Source organism: Mustela erminea, chromosome 1, assembly GCF_009829155.1.
Source record: "Mustela erminea isolate mMusErm1 chromosome 1, mMusErm1.Pri, whole genome shotgun sequence".
NCBI lineage: Eukaryota > Metazoa > Chordata > Mammalia > Carnivora > Mustelidae > Mustela > Mustela erminea.
In genome coordinates, this window is record NC_045614.1 from 152,538,540 (window position 1) to 152,558,272 (window position 19,733).

Here is a 19,733-nt window from a genome sequence, read left to right on the forward strand (position 1 = left end):
CAGGGTGGGCCTCCTGTGAAAGCACAAATGGAACTCCCCCTTAGTCCAAGGGAAGGGTGGAACACGCTGCACCAGGCACGGGTCTGCGGCAGGCACCCGGGAGGCACGTATGGCTTTGGCTCCCATGAGACAGTCAGCTGCTTCCACCCACCAGCATAAAGACAGCAGGGAACCCTGAGAAGCCTTGCTCTCAGAGCTTGTGTCAGGGGCTTCAAGACCAGAATAAGCCGGTAGAAGCAGGGACAGACCAGAATGCTGAGTAGATATTGTTTTTTCTTTTCTTTTCTTTTTTTTTAAGATTTATTTTAGTGAGAGAGAGAGAACACGAGCAGGCGGAGGGGCAGAGGGAGAGAGAGAATCCCAAGTACACTCCCATCCAGGGCTCGATCCCACCACCTTACGAACAAAATCTCGAGACCATGATCTGAGCCAAAATCAAGTCAGATGGCCCAACCAATTGAGCCACCCAGGGGCCCCTGCTGAGTAGACTTTTTAAAAAGGAAATCCTCCCCTTTGGGTCTAGAAGAGAATCGGCCTTCTAACAGAGCTAATCAGAAATCTCTATGCCTACGTGAACACGTATATAAGTTTGGGGAGACTGCAATTCCAGATGTGGTGGGTCTCTCTTGCCTGGCAAAGTAATAAATTTGGTTTTGTTTTTACTGAATTGGTGGTCTTATTATCTAATCGTAATCAACTCTACAAATAATCAGAAGTTGTTCTAACTCATGAACAGGAAAAGTAGCACAAACAAAATGGGGCCTAGAAACAATATCCAACTCACAAAGCAGGAAGGAAGTGACAGCTCATATCTATCTCACCTTGCACAAAGCCTGCCTTCATGGATTGCTGAAATAACCCCAGTATGTTCCTCCAGGATTTAAACAGCCACTGGATTTCTCATGAAAATGCAGCCTGGGATGAACACACGGCATAAAAGTGGCCAGCAAAAACACAAGCATACCAGTGGCCAGTGTGAGCTGGGTCTTCCTCTCTATGTTCTTCAGAAAAATATTTAATTCCTCTCAAAACTAAATTATTTTATAGCTTAGAAATCTGCATTGAAGAGAGAAAAAAGTGCTTTATTTAAAAAATAGGAAACGCCTCCTGCCTCTCCCAGTTTAAAAAGACCTTTTCTTGACTGTTTTACTTTATTTTATACATTTTTAAAGATTTTATTTATTTATTTGACACAGAGAGAGAGAAAGAGAGGGAGGGAGATTACAAGCAGGGGAAGTGGCAGGCAGAGGGAGAGGGAGAAGCAGGCTTCCTGCGGACCAAGGAGCCTGATGCAGGACTCTGTCCCAGGACCCTGGCCAGGGTCATGACCTAAGCCAAAGGCAGATGCTTAACTGACTGAGCCACCCAGGTGGCCCTCTCGATTACTTTCATTGATGAGAATCCAAGTGGTCAGCAGGATGGAATTTTTGCATCACGGTGTCCAACTGTATACTAGAAGTCCAGCTGCCATTCTGGTCCACTCTCTCCAACAGAACAGCCTCCGCCCCTCTTTAAGCTTTGCTTGCTGCCTGCCTTCTTCTGCTCTCCTAATCACCTTCCTTAAGACAGGACTTGCCTGCTTCTGTAGATAGCGTACCAGAATGGGCATTAGACACGGGGTTCTATTCCCAGTTTGCTACTACCTGTATGATTTTGAGTAAATCCTATGATGTCTCCTTATCTAGAATGTGAGTAGCTGGTTTGGGCTAGTTTATTTTTACGGTTCTTTCTAGCCACAAAATTTGAAAACCACAATTCCCTCCCTTCCATTCTGCTATCTTTTGATTGATTGCCAGCCAGTCTCAATCTTTTGGTAAGAATCCTAATTTCCTCCAAAACAAATAATCTCTCATCCTTAAATTCACACACTTTCCTCAAGAGTATATAAGGTAAAAGCAGAACCCAAAGACTGGCTGGTATTAGTCTATCTATGAGAAGAGTTGGAGGGCACTCTGAAATCAGGACCCCTGGCTGACCTCAAACATGGAGTTAACTCTCAACCCACCTTTCCACCTGCTTGTTCCAGCACCTCTGCTTTTCTCCTAGAGAAGGAACAGAATTATTGCACCTTAGAGCTAGAAGAAGCCTTGGTTACAGACGAGGAAACCAAGCCATCAGTTACATGACTTTCCTTCCCAAGATCGCCCAGTGGGTCACGGGCACAAGTCCCAGGCCTCCTGGTTGATCTGGTCTCTCACACCATGCTATTTTTGTATCTCCTCCCCCAAACTCTCTCTGCAGGGCTCTGGGCTCTTTCCCTCTCCCCACTGCAGCCTTCCTCAAGGCCGCAGAGGGTCATCAACAAACACTTGCTGAGCACCTCTGGGCTATCCCCCAAGGAATAGTTCTAAACTTTCAACTGGCACAGTAACTCTAGGAACACTGAGCCCTGCATAGGGACAGTAACAGCTATGACAAGACACAAATTGATGGGTCTCACCAGTGTAGAAATTCACCAGTGTTCTCATTTTAAAAGGAAAGCTTGAAGCAACATGTAGACTGTACATAAAGATAGGTCGGGGAGATCAGGAAGCCCCATGAGTTGGGGGTCCTGATCTGGTTCTCGGCACATAGCTGATATTCACTGAACAATTTTGGGAAGTTTGCACATTAGCTTTGCTCCACCTGCTTTTTGTCAAAATTTCTGAGGTTACAGTGATATCAGGGACAAGGCTGAGTCTCTAAGCTAAAATCAGGAACAGGAATCTACTTCATATTCTATATATGTGACTGGGGAAATAACACGGGGTATGGAGAGAAGAGGCTGGACTTTGTAGTCAGACCCCAGAATATGAAAACTTCATTGGCTGCATTACTGAGCCTCTTCGCCTCAACTTCCATCACACCAAGTTATTCTGACATTCTCCTAAGATGGCTGAAATAATGCACATAAGGCACAGAATTCACTTCATGAAGGTTGCTCTGTCCTCTCCCCTTGGGCATGATGGGAGTAGACAGAAATTCTTATTTCTTGGAAGGCTCCAGGCCACTGGCATCCTCCAAAAGAAGCAAACCATCAACGGAATGCCAACAATGTTCTAAGAGGACTCGGTATAATTTTAAAAATATATTCCCGTTATCTGATTTTTAAATTTCGTACAGGGAATATAAAGCACAATTCAATAAGAACAAGTCAAATATGTTTTATATTCTCCATACACAGCTTAAATATCAAGGACATATATGATGTCTCAATCCTTTCCTGTGAACAAGTGAGGAAGAGGACTAGCACTAGGAGAATAGGGTCAATTATCTTCTCATCTAAGAAATGAGGTTGGGACAGATGAGCAATGTGAACAGGCCTAAAAATTCTACCATGCCAAGATGCAGACAGGCAGAGAAACGTAATCAAGTAGCAGAGATGTCCACCAGCCAGAGGACACTGAGTCAGAAAACTGTATGCAGATATACTTCAATGGCATTATGGAGCAATGCTGCTGCCATTAATGTATTATTTGTCGCAACACTTAAAGTTACATTGTTTTTGCAAACTCTGGGCACAGGGACAGGATGTCCCCATTGATCCTCCAGGAAGAGAAGCTGATCTGGGGGCTGCACGTCACCTGGTACTGCTGTGGGCGTGCTGCAGCCGGAGATGGTGGGGGGTGAGAATCCTGGCATGCCTCCACTGCCTGGGGCTCAGCTGTTTTTATCTTATTACAGATACAATCCACAAACGTTAACAATACAAATATAAAACACTGGGGCACAGACCTCTCTCTGATAGAAACTGGGTTCGCATTCAGCATACTGAGGCTCAGGTTTGCCCCCTCCTCTGCTTCCTACAAACTGGTACTTGTTAATCCTCATCTTGAACTGCCTGTTTCAAATGAAGATTCCCAGGCCCTCCTCCAAACCTACATCCCCAGAATCTCTGGATTTCGGGCCTTTTAATAAGGCCTGCTTTAATAAGTTCCCCAGGTGGATTCTTATCCATATTAAGTTGCCAGTCAGTTGAATTATCACGGGATAGATTAGCTATAGCTGGAGGAATGCTCTTTCTTTGATAAAATCAACACATTAAAATGAGTCATAAAGATAAGGCTTTGTGTATAGATGCATATTACACAGAAATTTACTGATACAAAGTTGTAAGGGGAAGGGAATCAACATTTACTAACTTCCTACTACAGTACAGATCCTGACCAAATTATATATCACTCAATCTTCAAAATAACCTTATTTGAGTTATAGATAGGAAAAGTTAGGCTTAGAGAGAGAGAAACTTTTCTGAAGTCACAAGCCTGGAAAATGGCCTGGTGAGGTTGTGAAACTAGATTTATCTGACCCCAGTCTTCTCATTCCATTGTATTAAGCTCATATGTCCATGAAAACACACACACACACATGCACACACACTCTTCCTCCCTTTCTCTCTCACACATACATGTATCATATAATAGCCATTTAGTAAAGGGCAAAGGAATTAAATTACTTTTAGCAAACCTCTTGCATCAACAGAAATGTAGTTTTTAAAGGACTATCAACAGATATTCTTTGGTCCGTCTGCTCAAAACAGAATTAAGTGCACGACTACTATGGAAACCACATTTAACAGCCGGAATTTTAGTAATCAGAAGTGTTTTGGGGGGCTAGCTAGGGTCAAATTTAACAGTGATTCTTGATTTGTCCAAGCTACAAATTCTTGAAAATGAAGCCGTTTAATATTCACTGTACAAGTCATATTATCACAAAAGGAAAAGCGCCAATAACCATGATCTAGCCCTTGTCAATCCAATGGCATCCTCCGCCCAGCCCCTACCCCCACCCCAACCAGAAGTCTGACACTTCTGGCTCCCTCCACTGGGAAACCCCTTCTGCTGGCTGCTGCAGTCCTGCTCTCTTGCAGGTCTTCCTTGCTCTCTTGCCAGCTTTCTCTCTAGGTACTCGCGAGGTCCTTCCTTCTCTTAAGGCTCCATCCACAACGTGTGCCTCCCCGTACTCACTCTCTAGAAAATCTTTTCTCCCATCTCTTGACTTTTTCTTGTATCCTAATGACTCCTGAGCTAGCTCTGGCCTTCCTCTGCGGCATAAAGCCCCCTGAGGACTGTTACCACCTCAAACTCAACACCTCTTAAGTGCAGCTCTTCACCCACCTCTGAACTTTCCCTTACTGGCAGCACTACTGTGGAAAGCTCTGGGCAGCCTTAGCTATTCCTTCTCTGCTGAGAAGTCAGACTGTGTTCTTTCCTTTGCATTTGTTCCTTTCCCATTTCACTGCTATCACCCATTTCAGGTCTTGTCCTCCCACACTCTCACCTTTCCCTGATGGACTGTGGGAGCCTTCTAACTGGTCTCCCTGTCTCTGGTTTCTGCCCTGCCTTTCCTCCCGATCGATCTTCCCATGAGCTACTCACAAGACCGTGCCCCTGATGCATAGCTGGGACTCCCCCCTGTTCAAATATATTCAATGACTTCTCTTGGTTTAGCGCATTCCTATTTCCCAGCTGGACATACAAGACCATTATTGTTTACCACTGAATGTCCTCAGTTTTATTTCCCACTTGATGCCTATCTAGGCCAGTTCTAACTCATTTGGACTCACTACCTTTCCCTGAATGTGGTCCATGCTCTCTTGTTCTCCTCCTATTCTTCCTATCTGAAATGTCTTCTCTCCATCTCTCTCTCTTTTAAAAGATTTACTTATCTTGTTTAAAGACTTTTTTATTTATTTGAGAGTGAGAGAGAGTGTGAGGGCATGCATGAGCAGGAATGGAGGGCTGGAGAGGAGGGGCAGAGGAAGAGGGAGAAGACGACTCCTTGCTCACCAGGGGCCCAGATGCTGGGGCTTGGTCCCCAGACCCTGAGATCATGACCTGAGCCGAAGGCAGACACTTAACTGACTGAGTCACCCAGATGCCCCTATTTATTTACTTTAAAGCGGGGTGTGGACAGAGGTAGAGGAGAAACAGAGAATCTCGAGCAGATTCCATGCTGAGCACAGAGCCTGACGGGGAGCTTGATCTCACAACCCTGAGATTATGTCCTGGGGCTCAATCTCATGACCCTGAGATCATGACCTAACCCGAAATCAAGAGCTGGATGCTTAACTGAGCTACCCAGGAGCCCCTTCTCCCTATCTCTTTTATGGAAACTCTACATCCTTCAAGGACTTGCTTATTAAATGCCTTTTCTCAAGGAAGAATCCCTTGACTCCTAAAGGTAAAAGAGACCCCTTCCTTTTCACTACCTTTTTAGGCATTTACCACACAGTATTCTGCATATGTTATTTCCTCATCTACGTAACAGGGTCTGAGAGGGAAGGAACCAGATCTTTTTGCTGCTAAATTCTTTGCTTTCTCTAGCACAATGACGTACTCATGTAGGCACTCAATAAATATTTGCTGTATAACATTTATAGAACTCCTAGAAGTTTACAGAGCACATTCACATTCAACATCTCATTTGTTCTCTTTGAAGTTAAGTTTATTACCAGCAGCATTCAAGACTTACAAACTGATACCTGTTGCTTAATGCAATTATTGTAGCTATCACTAACTCTGTACTCTGTAAATTAAAGTATCTCTTAAATTGCTTTACCTTTGAACACTTCTAGCCCTGGGTAGCCTACCAAGCTAGAAGAAGAGAGCATTTCAAGTTAAAGAAAGCCCCCTTGCCAAACTGCTTTATGTCTACTGGTTAAGCATATAGATAAAAGACCTCTAAAAGCAGGTGACAGTAATAGCAAAATCAAAATTTAAAAGAGAAGAAATTCTTTTCTTTTTTTAGGGGGAAGGTAGGGCAGAGGGAAGAGTGAAAGAGGGAGAACTCACAACCCCGAGATCAACCTAAGTGAAAACTAAGAGTTGGATGCTTAACTGACTGAGCCACCCAGGTGCCCCAAGAAGAAATTCCTTTCTTAAGATTTCAAGATTTTTAAAAAGATCTATATATCCTTTATGGGTCAATCGTGAACTTCCTTGCAGCTGATATTCTAGTATGTTAACAGCAGCAAATCTCTAACAGTTGGAAAAATAATTCCTTGCTAAGAGACTGAACATAATTAATATCATGATTGCAAAAAGAAAGTATGTTTGATCTTGAATACCCAAGTGCCTTGTAGGAGTTTCATATACATTTGTTGAGTGAACAAGTCCATGAATTAATTCAGAGAAGACACTATTGTTTATAAGTTGAAAATATCAGTTTTAGTAGCTGGTTGGAAGTATAGGTTAAATTTGAAAAAAAAAAAAAAAAACAATGAAAAATTGCATGGAAAGGCAAGAACTGTGACACGCCAGCTACTCAGGTCTCTTCCTGTAAGAGATCCCACGCTGACTGCTGGAAAGGCAGGTGAAGGAGGGGGGTAACATCAGGTACTGCCTAGCTGACTGCCTTTTGGAGTTTAGGCTGCAAACTCCGAGAGGGCCAGCACTTTGCCTTGAACTTTGTTGTCCTAGCTTTGTGCTTTGCATACGGAATGTGCACCACACATACAGTATGAGATATAAAGCTCCCCATGATCTGTCTGCATGCTCACATTTTAATCCTTCACCTCTGTTCTTCTTTACCTTGTAGGGGTATTGTGAGGAGTAAATTTAAAAAAATAAAAAAGATAGAGCATTTTGCTGGGCTGTCAGTTCTTGTCTACATAAACTGCCACTGTCCTGAGGTGGGGGTGGGGGCTCTTCACATGTGTACTCTCAGGGCCTAGCGTGGTGCTCCCCCTCCAGCAGCCCCAGCTGGCTACATGACTGAGCAGCAGATATGCGGGTGTAGTCCTGCCTCCGCCCCAGCCCACTGGGTCAGCCTGAAGAGCCATCTAACTAGCCTCAATGGTGTCTGTGGTCCTTCCAGTCTGGACAAGCTAGAGATCTATGAAGAGATTTACAGACGCTCCCACGACAGTCACTGGCAGAACTGGAATGAGAAGCCAGTTGTCCTGAAGCCCTGTTTCACTTGGTTCCCCCCTTCATCACAGGGGCCTTCTGTCACCTTAATAAACAGTTCATTTAAATGTCATGGTCACTTTGTAATCCCCCAATCTGGTGGATCACTGGCACAAATCATATGCCCCTTGGGAGTCCTTCAGTCCCTCAGAAAAACCCTTTTTTATTTCATACAGACTAAGGAGAGACACAAATTCAGTTACCTCAGTTAGACCACACCAGCACTAACAGTTTCTTGTGCTTCGGAAGAAATCACTTGGCAATTCTTGGTTCTGAGTCCTCCATCTTCTCCACATCAAGATCTAAAAAGAAAGAAAGAAGGGAAGAAAAAGCACAGTGTCCCATGACTGGCTGCCAGGATTTGATGTTTCAACAATAACAGTAACTGCAATCAGCATGTGTCCTCAACACCTACTCTAAGTCAAGTACTGAGCAAAAATACTGACATATGTGACCTCATATAGTGTTCATAATACGCTTCATGTAGGAGACATTCCCCGTTTTACAGCTACACAAAAAGAGGCTCCAAAAGGTCACGGAACCTACTCAAGGTCACACAGGTAGTTTACGTTAGATTTGAGACTGAAACCCAGGTTCAGCTGACTCCAATTCTTGGGTTATTAATCCCGAACAAGTGTTTTAAAAACTGTCTGGCAGTGAGGGCACCTGGGTGGCTCAGTGGGTTAAAGCCTCTGCCTTCAGCTCAGGTCATGATCCCAGGACCCTGGGATCTAGCCCCGAATGGGCTCTCTGCTCAGCAGGGTACCTGCTTCCTCCTCTCTCTGCCTGCCTCTCTGCTTCTGATCTCTGTCTGTCAAATAAATAAAATATTTAAAAAAATAAAAAGCCCTATCTATTAAACAAAAAATAAAATAAAAAATAAAAACTGTCTGGCAGTGACCTACCATGTTAAAAAATTAAATTATATAAACAAACCCCAAAGTCTCAAAACAAGATTTACTCTAACTATATGCAATGCACCCCGATATTGCCTATTCTTTTCTAAATTGGATTATGTATTTTATATCTTTTTTAAAAAATTCCTGTAGTAACCCACTAAACTGATTCCACAATTTTCTAATGGGTCCCTACTCCTGTTGGAAAAACACTACACTTACCTATAGTACCTCACCAAAAGTTTCTCTGAACCCACAGACTAAATCCTCCTATAATTTTTAGCCTTGCGAACCTGATGGGAGTAGCTGAGCTTCGTAATTGGGAGAAAAGTGTTTCAACTTTAAAATATGTATAAGTCACCATAACATATATCATCAATAATGGATCCTTAAAAGGAATATTCAATTAGGGCCAAAGTGCAGAAAGGAATTAGTCACTTACCTACAGCAGAGCAGGACTTAGAAAGTGGAATCGCGGACACACTAAAATCTTGGGTGATTTATTATACACCCTGCAAAGAAGCCGCTTCCAGGGGGCGGTTGTGTTGTACCAACAGAACACCACAACACAACAGAACAACAAGACCTAACTACTTGCAGAAGTAAGAGGCTGAGATTGCAAACCCCTGGGGGCAGGGCCCTGCCTCTGCACGTCTCATTCAATTCCAGGGGCTTGGTATTGAACCAAGATCATCAGGTTCCCACTGGGTCGGGTCTGGGGTCCCAGTCGCAGGCCAGAGGAGGGGGGTTGCGACTGTCAGCGCAGTTACTGAGCCTGTAGGACCTGAGCCCTAAGGTCTCCAGCCCTTGGGTGCGCATTTCTCCCCGCACCCCCAGCCCTCTAGCCCAGTCGCGCAGTTGGGCCACGAGATGCGGCGCCACCTGCCTGGTCCGTAGCTGACCCCTTTCCCCACCCCTGAGGCACAGGCCCCCGGCTCCGGGCACCTGCGGCCGCTGGGTCCCTGCAGCAGCTCGGCTTCCCAGCGCCCGCGGAGCTCCCAGCTCTGCGCCAGCCGTTGCCAGCCAGGTTTCGGGGCTCCCTCCTGGGAAGAGGAGGGGTCAGGCTGGTCGCGCCCGGGGCCCCGCGCCCGGAGGCCGCACCTCGCCCACCCAGACCCGCACACAAACCCTACGAATGGCACTTACAGGGCTCGACTGCTGCAGAGCGAGCGCGCTCCCCCGGGGGTCCATGGCTCTTCCGGACCCGCGAGTCCGGCCGCTGCGCCACACAGCACCGCCCAGAAAATGGACGCCGGCGGCTGGGCTCTGTCGGCCCGGCCCGCCCCCGGCGCGGGGCAGCGGACTCGGCGGGTCTGGGAAGAGGTCGGCCCGACCCTCAGCCCGCGGGCCGGGGCGCCCGGGGAACCGCCGCGCAGAGGACGAGGCCGCAGGAGGGCGGCGGCGGGACCGGGACTGGGGGCAGGAGACGCACGACGGCCGCGCGAGGCCCAGACTGTACCTGGTGCGACGGCGTGGGGGCTGGGGGTAGGAAGCTACGACGACTCCGCGGGGGCCCCACACTCCACGAAAGGGGCAGCGGCCTCCGCCTCCTTGCCTAGGGACAACGCAGCTAGGAACCTGGCCCAAGGACAACCGGTTTGGGGGGCCAGCGGCCACTGTCACTATCAGAACAAGGCCTGGGGCGGCAGAAGGGCCCCTGGGTTCCAGATCCAGACCTCAGAGGGCATCCAAGCCCTGCACATTTCAGAGAGGCAGGATTCGGAGAAAAGTCAGGTGCTGTTTTAAAGTAATCAAATTCTCAGGACTAGCGTGTCACCTGTGTTCTCCCATGGCTGTCAGGGAAGGCCTAGATCGATTTTCCCAACGTGGTATAAAAAAGCATTTCACGCAAAATGACCCAGTCGTCGTCTTCAAATAAAGGGCGCTGACTGCGTGCTAGGATCTTTCTTCCAAGAGTCAGGGACTGCTCATTGAAAAAGTATTTACTGAGGCCTGCCACAAGCTTGCCTTGTGGAGCTATTGGCCTGGAGCACTAACATGCAGGTTTTGTTTTTTGTTTGTTTCTTTTTTACAAAGCCATCCATATTCCCTGCATTTTGGTAGTATGAGTCTAACTGTAAAGCTTTCTTGAGCAAAGATTTACTCCCAGGTTACAACTTAAAAGGATAAAAAGCCTGTTATCTGGTTTTTAATTAGGAATACAAATATTTGCAATTCTGCATCTCTGCTCCCAACCATATTTTAAGAACCCAATCATCTTGAAGACTAAAGTAGATTGCAATATCAAATATACAACTAGCAAAACATTTGAAATAATCAAGAGGAAAATACATTGACTTAAAGTCAAAGAATTATGTAATTTTAAAAATAAAGACAGGGTTTTAAAGCCTGGTGGTTTGGGCAATATGCACACACATGTACACTAGCAGTTCCCAACCTTCTCTAAGCCAACCACCCTCTAGTATTTCTCAGTAGGCCACATGTTTAGAAAGATCTAGTCCACTAAATTGTGTTTATTAACTAATGATTCATCTTCTCACTTAAAATACAACCTTGCAGTGTTTTTGTGTAAGTAACCACCAATCAGAGCTTCTACAAAACCTGAGCCAATCCATTGTCAATCCTAGATTCCAGCCTAAAGAAGCCTGTGGTCTGATTGCAAGTATAAGTGTTTCCGTTAAGGTTTTTGGAAGCCATGAAAAACGTCTGGAGACCTTGGAGAAAACCGGAGCATACAAATTGGGAACTATGGGTTGGAAAGTGCCAGTATGAGGCATGACTCTCTGTGCTTCCCTAACACTGGAAGGTGGGAGAGGTAGTAGAACAAGGGAGTTTGGTGTTTGGATTCTGTGTGGCTGGGTTTAAAGCCCTGCTTTGTCACTTACAAAGCCACTTGCTGTGTAATTTTAGGCAAGTTACTTAACTTCCCTGAGCCTCAGCACCCTCATCCATGAAATGAGGCTTATTTTAATATCACCTCTACCTTATAGGGCTTTCTAATAATTAAATAGGATGACATACGAAGTACCCACCAAAGTGCCTGGTACACGGTAAGCACTCTGCAAGTGAGCAGTGTTGTGGCTGCTAGTGGAAGGCGATTATTCAGAGCTGTACGTTCCTACCATCCATGCAGTAAGAACCATAGCCTCAAATGCAAAGCAACCTTTATACCCTAGAAATTTTCCATGGGGAAGCTGCCAGGGTCACATGGTGAGTGACATAAAGGGATTTAAACACAGGTCTGTCTCCACAGTCCACTTTCTGTGCTGCTAACATGTTCCAGGTGGTACCTTGATCAGACGCTGTCAACAGCTTGTTAAGGGTGAAATCGGCTCTGGCTTCCCTAAGAGGCTTAGCAAGTGAATGGCTCCTTACATCCACTTGGGAATTCACAAACAGTGGCATTTCTTTCTCATTAGAGCCAAATGTTTCTCCAGAAGCGAGGAGATTTCCCCAAATTGTTATTAATAACTAAAATATCATGGCAACAGTTTGAAACACCCCAGCCGAAAACCTTACATAATCAGCCTGTCCTTCAAAATTTTCCACCCTTCCTCATAACCAGTCTTAGATTCTCTCTCTTAATCATTCTTCTGAGTGTGGGGAACTATCTGGAAATTTCCAGGAACATCCCAACTTATCATAATTTTATGCTTTTCTGTAAAGGTTTATTCTTCCCAAAACAACTAAGTGGGATTTATTTTTCTATATTTTTATACCTTTCAGTTCAAAATATTTGCAAATCAGCAAAAAAAAAAAAAAATCCTACGACTTTCGAGATCCTTTCCTCTGAAATATCTACCAGTTGTTCCATATCTCCAGAATGGGGCTCCTGGTCCTTTCCTAGTGGCCTTTCCCAGGAGGTTCTCCTTTTCTACCTCATTTCCTTTAATTCCCACTTGATTTCTGCTAGGCTACAACTACATACTTGCACTTTCTGATTTAGGACTGTTGGTTAATGTAACATTTGCTGCCCCCCCTCTTTAAGGTTTCAATTTTATCATAATGTATAAAAAGACTAAAGCCTGTCTCTTTTTAAAACCCACTTCCTTCCTTAGTTTCCCACCATGGGTTAGGAATCTATAACTCATTCTGTCTCCCATGTATGCAGCACTCTGTTAATTTGTTGTTTTACTTCTCTCCCTCGTCCCGGGCATTCACCAAATTTCTATCACTTGGCCTCCCTTTATGTGGCTGTTTATCTCTCTCCCTTGAGCGTTTTAAGAAAGTCTGTGTCTGAATCCTCTCTACTCTCCACCACATTCCTGAAAGGCCTCTTGTGATAGTGCCTTGAGAAGTCTTAACAAAGCCCCCCAAAAGGCAGTGTTTAGAACAGGGGCTCTAAGGTTCCTGGGAGCCAGGCAGGAAGTAGTATGAACTAGGGTCTGCAGGATAATGCGCATCCCACCTAAGTGGGAACAGGTGTGGTCACTACCCAGGCCCAGATCAACTTTTGCCAATGGGGTGTAGGTGGGGGGAGGCCAGATCTGCAGAATTTTCCAATGAAGCCAAAATTAGGATTTTTATGTAAAGTCTATGAAATGTTGACTATGTACACAAACGGAAAAAACAAAGGCATCAGAATCCGATCAAGTCTTTAACTGTAACTACCAATTTATAGGAAATCTCTGTGACAGAAGAACATGTAAAACAGCACCCAGGAGTGTAATCAATCAGATTTCAGACTGTAGGAAACCCTACAGGTCAAACAGTTTCTTTTTTTTTTTTTTTAAATTTTATTTATTTATTTGACAGAGAGAGATCACAACTAGGCAGAGAGGCAGGCAGAGAGAGAGAGGGAAGCAGGCTCCCTGCTGAGCAGAGAGCCCGAAGCGGGACTCGATCCCAGGACCCTGAGACCATGACCTGAGCCGAAGGCAGCGGCTTAATCCACTGAGCCACCCAGGAACCCAAACAGTTTCTTCAAACAAATTTTTTATAGCAATAGTAAGGATGAAAGAAACAGGGAAGGAAACCAATAAATTAAATGACATTTAAGGGAATATCAGTTGTACTGTAAGGACCTTATTTCCTTTGAACTGTGCTTTAAACAAGTAAAAATTGTAAAATTTTATTTAAATGACATAATTGGATAAATTAGGCCAAATTAGAAAATGCTGACTATGATATTTGATGTTATTAAAGAATTATTTGTTGGCAATGATAATGATACTGTGGTAACTTTTCTTAGAAAATCACATTTTTTAAAATGTATTTCTTTAGTAACTCACATTTTAAAAACGTTTTATTTAGAAATATTTCAAACTTATAGATGAATTTCAAGAATAGTACCAAAAAACGCCTACATACATTCTACTCATATCTACCTACCTACCCATTTTTTCCTGAACTATTTTTAAGTTGCAGGCATCATTCTCTTTTACCCCTAAATACTTCAGCATTTATTTGTTAAGCAAAACAGCTTTCTCTTCATATTCTTGTCTTTCAGAGAATCACTTCAAAAAACTCAGAGATAAAATGATATGATATCTGAGCTTTACTTCAAAATAATACAGGAAAGGATTTACATAAAACTAGCTTGGCCAGCCATTGAGAATTAGAGAAGTTGGGTGATGGCTACATGAGGGTTCATTAAACTAGCCTTTCCATATTTTGTATAGTTTCAAGATTTTCATAATAGAGTTTTATTTTTATTTTTTCCTAATAAAATTTTAAAAAGATTATGTAATTAAGGGCTTTAAAATTATATGCTATTAAGGGAATATGAGAAAGATACAAAATTGTCTACAAAATATTATCTCAAGGGGCACCTCGGTGACTCAGTCAGTTAAGCATCTGCCTTCCACTTAGCTCATGATCCTGGGGTCCTGGGATCTGTTTTTGTGTAGCCTGCAAGCTGAGAATGGTTCTTACAATTTTAAATGATTGGAAAAAAAGTTCAAAGGAGAATAGTATTTCATGATGATTATATGAAACTCAACTTTCAGTGTCCACAAGGTAGGCTGTATTAGGACACAGCCACCATCGTTCATTTCTGTATCTATGATAGTACAGTTATATTATTATTATTATACTGAATATTACATATTATTAAAATTTAAATTTTGTCAATAAAAAGCTTATGGAAATTTGTTTTCTCAGTTGCTATATAAATATCTATATAGTATCCCCAGTTGTGCCTCAATCCACAAAACCTAAAATATGTTCTATCTGACTCTTTACAAAGAAAGTGTACAAACTCCTGGTTGAGGACTGGGCGTCCCCTGTGACCTCAAAGCAGCTTATTATAGAAACGGCACTGGACTAGGAGTCAAGGATGGCTCTTAAGGCTCCACGTGACCTGGAGAAGTCACAACTTCTTTGGGCCACAGTTCCCGCAATGACAAAATAAAGTGTGTCTAATGTCTACATGGCAACTGAAGTCTGTGATTTACATTTCTGAGAGAGCTCCACAAGCAGTACAGGGTAAGGATAACACTAAGGACTGGCATGCCAGCCTGTGTGGTCCCCCTGAAGATCAAGGAATTCTTTTTTCTTTTTTTAAAAGATTTTATTTATTTATTTGAGAGAGAAAAAGAGGGGGGTGAGGGGGATGGGGTGGGAGGAGGAGGAAGAAATAGACTCCCCGCTGAGCAGGGAGCCAGGATGCAGGCTTGATCCCAGGACACTGGGATCAGAATCCCAGCTGAAGGCAGATCCCAGGCACCCCATCAAGGAATTCAATGAGAATAACCTTTGGCACTCAGAGAAGTTCTGGATAGGCTGGTGAAGAACAAGGAACAGGCCTTGGGAACTCGAGAAAGCAGAGCCTGCTGTGTGCAACATGACGCTGGGAGAGAGTTTCTAAAATCTGCAGCTTCAAATCGGGTATTTTGGGTCTATTTCTAGTCTTTACTTTGTAGAAGACTGCAGCACATGTAAAAAGTCTGCTTGTTTAATTCAAAGTTTAATCCAGATCTAGCAGAGCGATGTCGGGGGGTGGTGAGGTCTCTCTGGCATCCTCAGATATAGAATAGGAGCCTTGGGCTGGGGACTTCATAAGATTCTGGGATAAATTACCCTCAAGGACGTAAGTTTGTAGGCTCTTTGTTAACACCCAACACGGGACAGTTAAGCAGCAAGACCAACATCACTACTGAAGCCAGACAGAACATCATGGGAGCAGTCCTTACATAGCAAGTCTGCCTCCTGCATTTTAGGGAATTTCCCAAGACTAATTTTTCTAGTTGCACCCCCTCCCCACCCTTTCTCACTTGTACCCTGGACCCTCCTCCCTTCAGGGTATGCACAGCAGCATCTCCTTTTGTTCACCAGTGGCCTCCTGACTGCTCCCTTTGTTTCCTCTTATTTTCTGCGCCCTGCCTGTACCCTCCTACAGCCCTCTCAGTCTGCTGTCACCTCTGTCTCCCCATTTCGCCTCCTAGATGACCACCCCCTTCTATTCCACATCATTTCCTCAATAGCCAGCAGTTTCTAGAAAATCCGCCAGTGATGTAGCTTCTCTCTTTCCCTACTGAAGTTCCCCTCTTCCCTTCCACAGCTTGAGAAAAGGGTTGGGGAGAATTACAAGGGCACTGCCCTTCTGGGATTTAACCACATTCTCAGCTGGTGGCTTTTGTTTTCTGTCTCACTGGCTTGTAAGGCCCTCGGGGCAGGCACTCCGCACGTCATGCTTGTCGCTGGGGAAGATGGGCAGGACAGTTAGGCCTTAATTAGAGCAAGGCCTCAGACCGGGTAGAAGATTTTAGCAGGCAAAATGAAAAAGGAATTTCAAAATGTCCATTTGGCAGCAATGACCACAGGGGAAGGAAGAGGTTTACTGTATTATGTAAAGAAAATCATGAAAGCTCTCACAGCTTTTCGCGAACACTGAAATAATATTTACACTGGCTTTAAAAAAAAAAAACAACCGGAAGACAAGCTCCCTCTGCAGGCCAAATGTAGTGAGTGCAGACCCAAGTGCTAGTCTTGAACCCTGAGCAGGAATAGCTGCAGAAGCAAGGGAAGAATTAAGGGACAAGATGCCAAATGAGCTACCAGACGAAAAGAACGATTTTCTGGTCAGTGAGACTTTGAGGCCACAGCAGAGCCACACTGGGATCACCTAAGAGAGACATGAGCTTTGGCAACTGCTTTTTAATATACCTGCTGCCCACCAAGCCTTCTGCAGGACAGCCCACAGGAAGCCCCCCTCCCCCACCGTCAGCCAAGGAAGGTAAAAAGGCAGAAGCATCTTGCCTGCATCAAAAATTCAAATTTTTATATTCAAGGGCTTCTCAACTTAACATCTGCTCATGAATGCAAAAGGGTGGCAGCCGTTACTTAAGTCACCTGGCCAATGCAGGCAGACCAGCTTGGAGTAGGGCAGCCAGACATACGGTGGCTTACTAGGAGCCAAGACATCTCGGGAAGGTGATGAGGATAAGACATCGAGTCCCAGAAAGAACTACCCTTGCCATCAGCTGAAATGCCCCCACACTGAAGGCTGGCCTCCAAGGCAACATTATAAAAGGCCCCTAGGAGAACAGCATGCCATTCGCTTCTGTCTGGAACAGAGAGGACACACAATTGTGCCTGTCCATACGATGCTCTAGCCTTGTGTAGGAACCTGGTTGAAGTTCCGAAGGGTGTTTCATGTCATATTCCATTTTGCCTGGGCTGGAGTGGCATCTGTCACACCGTAGCTGCTCCATAAACGATGCCCAAAGAGGTAAGCTGAATTATTGAAGCCCATTCTTCCACTGGTGGGCAAGACTGCTATAAAGGGCTAGAATGTGCTTCACGCAGGGGAACGGTTCATAAGTTAGTCAAAACTAAAGTGTGAGGGGTCAGACAGGCCATCTCTAACTTATGATAAGCAAAACCCACTAAATTACGAATTTTATTTATTTAATATTTATTTATTTGAGAGGGAGTGCGCACAAGTGGGGGGAGGGGCAGAGGAAGTGGGAGGAGCAGGGTTCCAGGATCTTAACCAGAGCCAACAGCAGATGCTCAACAGACTGAGCCACCCAGGAGAACCTAAATTACGAGTTGGTTTTAGAAGATGCTTCTGACACATTCTGAAAGCCTCATAGGATCTTATCGTTTCTTCCTTCCTTTCTTTCTTTTTAAAAGATTTATTTATTTGAGAGAGAGTGAGTGAGTGAGTGAAAGGGGCAAAGGTAGAGGGACAGAGAGTCTTAAGCAGACTATGCACTGAGGGGCCCAACGCAGGGGCCAGTCTCAGGACCCTGAGATGAGAACTAGAGTTGGACACTTAACCAACATCATCACCCAGGTGCCCCAAGGGTCTTAACAGTCTCTAACTTATGTAGCAAACCTATCCCTTTGTACTCAGAGCTTTGTCAGCAGACTAACCTAAAATGCATAAAAGAGATCTGGTTCTTAAAAAGAATTTCTTTGGTATTATTTGCTCAAATAGAGAAATACCACTCCAGGTAGTAGGGTCTTTAGAAAGCCGCTGTCAGGCAAAGAAATCTGTAGAGCTGAAGAATTTTAGGTGTGAGAGGACAGAGAAAATTTACTGGCAAGATGGGACAGACCCTTCCACCATTTGCTTTTGGAAAAAATTAAAGGAAATGGTCATCTCAATGTGTGGCCATAAGTTTACTTTCTGGAGTTCTTAGGAAAAACAAATCTCTGAGAATCCTTTCTCCTGTAGATTTCTGGGGTTAGTGCTACACCTACCTATGTCAGCATTTTGTCCGCACCACTGCACCTTCTTAGGTGGCTTCAGGGTGGGACTGGGTCAAAGGCAGTGACATCCCCGGCACTGCGTCCTGGGAATTTGACCAAAACCAGCCACCGGCCAGGCCCACCCTTCTCACTGCAGCGGAAGCTGACCTAGGAAAGGCTTTACCCGCGAAGCTATCAGACCTGGCCCCGTGACAATGGCGGTTACGCAAAGAGAGGAGTTTGCAGTCTGAGCATGCGCACTCCTCTGCCTCGTGATGATCCCCGCAGAACCCCACCTGGCTGGCTGCGTCTTACCAGGCAGGTCTCTGCTTTTTAAATGCCATCTCCTCGGGAAGGCCAGTCATTCTACCGTGGTTTTCCTTCTCCCAACATATCGTCCTTGCCTTTTAACATTTTATTTTAATTTTCTTCTTTGCACTTGTCTTCTTTAATCGTTTACATAAATATTTTTTGAACTTCCCCAGCCCCACCACTCCACTATACTAGAGGCAGGTCTCTGAGAAGCAGGCCCTGATCTCTCCTGCTCGTTACTCTATTTCCAGCCTTTGGAATATGCCTGGCATATAGAAGGTGCTCAATAGATGTGTCAAATGTTTAATTACCAACGAAGCTGTTAAGAACAGCATTTCCCCTGGAAGGGAGTTGTTAGAATCTACCACGTGGTTCCAGGAACTCAGAAGCTTAGCAGGATTTGGTATTAAAGATAAAGGTGCTAGATCTTTTTATTGATCCTTCTTTCCCTGCCAGCCAGCTCTAAAACAGGGTCTGGCTACCAGCCTCTCTAGGGGGACCCACGGAAATGAATGAAGTAGATCAATCTAACTGTAGTGGCAAGAGATGCAATATCGGTATTCTCACTGAGTTAAGGTTCAGAAAAAATTTCCTATTCTCCAAAGAAAAAGAGTTAAGAACTGAAGACTATAAATCATTCAAGTAGAAAACCACAGATTTGCTCATTTTGTTTTGGTGAGAACAAAGCAGTTGTTTGCACATTCTTTCTATCACACCTGCTCTGGCCTGCCCAGTATAACCACCTTAGCCAAAAAGTATAAATGGGTTAAGCACAGCCTTTTAAACAATGAGAAGGGGTAGGTGCCATCTCTGTGATCATCAGGAAGTGTTTTTGGCTAGACTAGGAAATCCCATAATAACTGTAAATGGGTACGTTTGGAAAAGCTTTGTGCCTTGTAAATATTTCTGTGAAATATGAAGGCAAAGCATTAAGGCGAAACACAACAAAGTAATAAATAATAATTACTCTTGCATTCACTGGTCTATTTATTAGAATGACAGTGGTACAGTACACTTCCCAACGGTCTAATTTGGC

At 44.4% G+C, this 19,733-nt stretch overlaps 1 protein-coding gene across 6 annotated transcripts in view; it reads right to left on the bottom strand.

Annotated features, from left to right (window-relative positions):
- Nucleotides 1-19,733, bottom strand: part of ZBTB38 (zinc finger and BTB domain containing 38) — a 76,204-nt gene that overhangs the window by 35,284 nt on the left and 21,187 nt on the right. For 3 of the 6 annotated variants that reach the window (XM_032347226.1, XM_032347201.1, XM_032347217.1), the window contains one exon: nucleotides 8,093-8,191. The gene's annotated coding sequence lies outside the window, so the exon portion shown is untranslated. The other 3 variants (XR_004286843.1, XM_032347235.1, XM_032347208.1) reach the window with 3 other exon arrangements.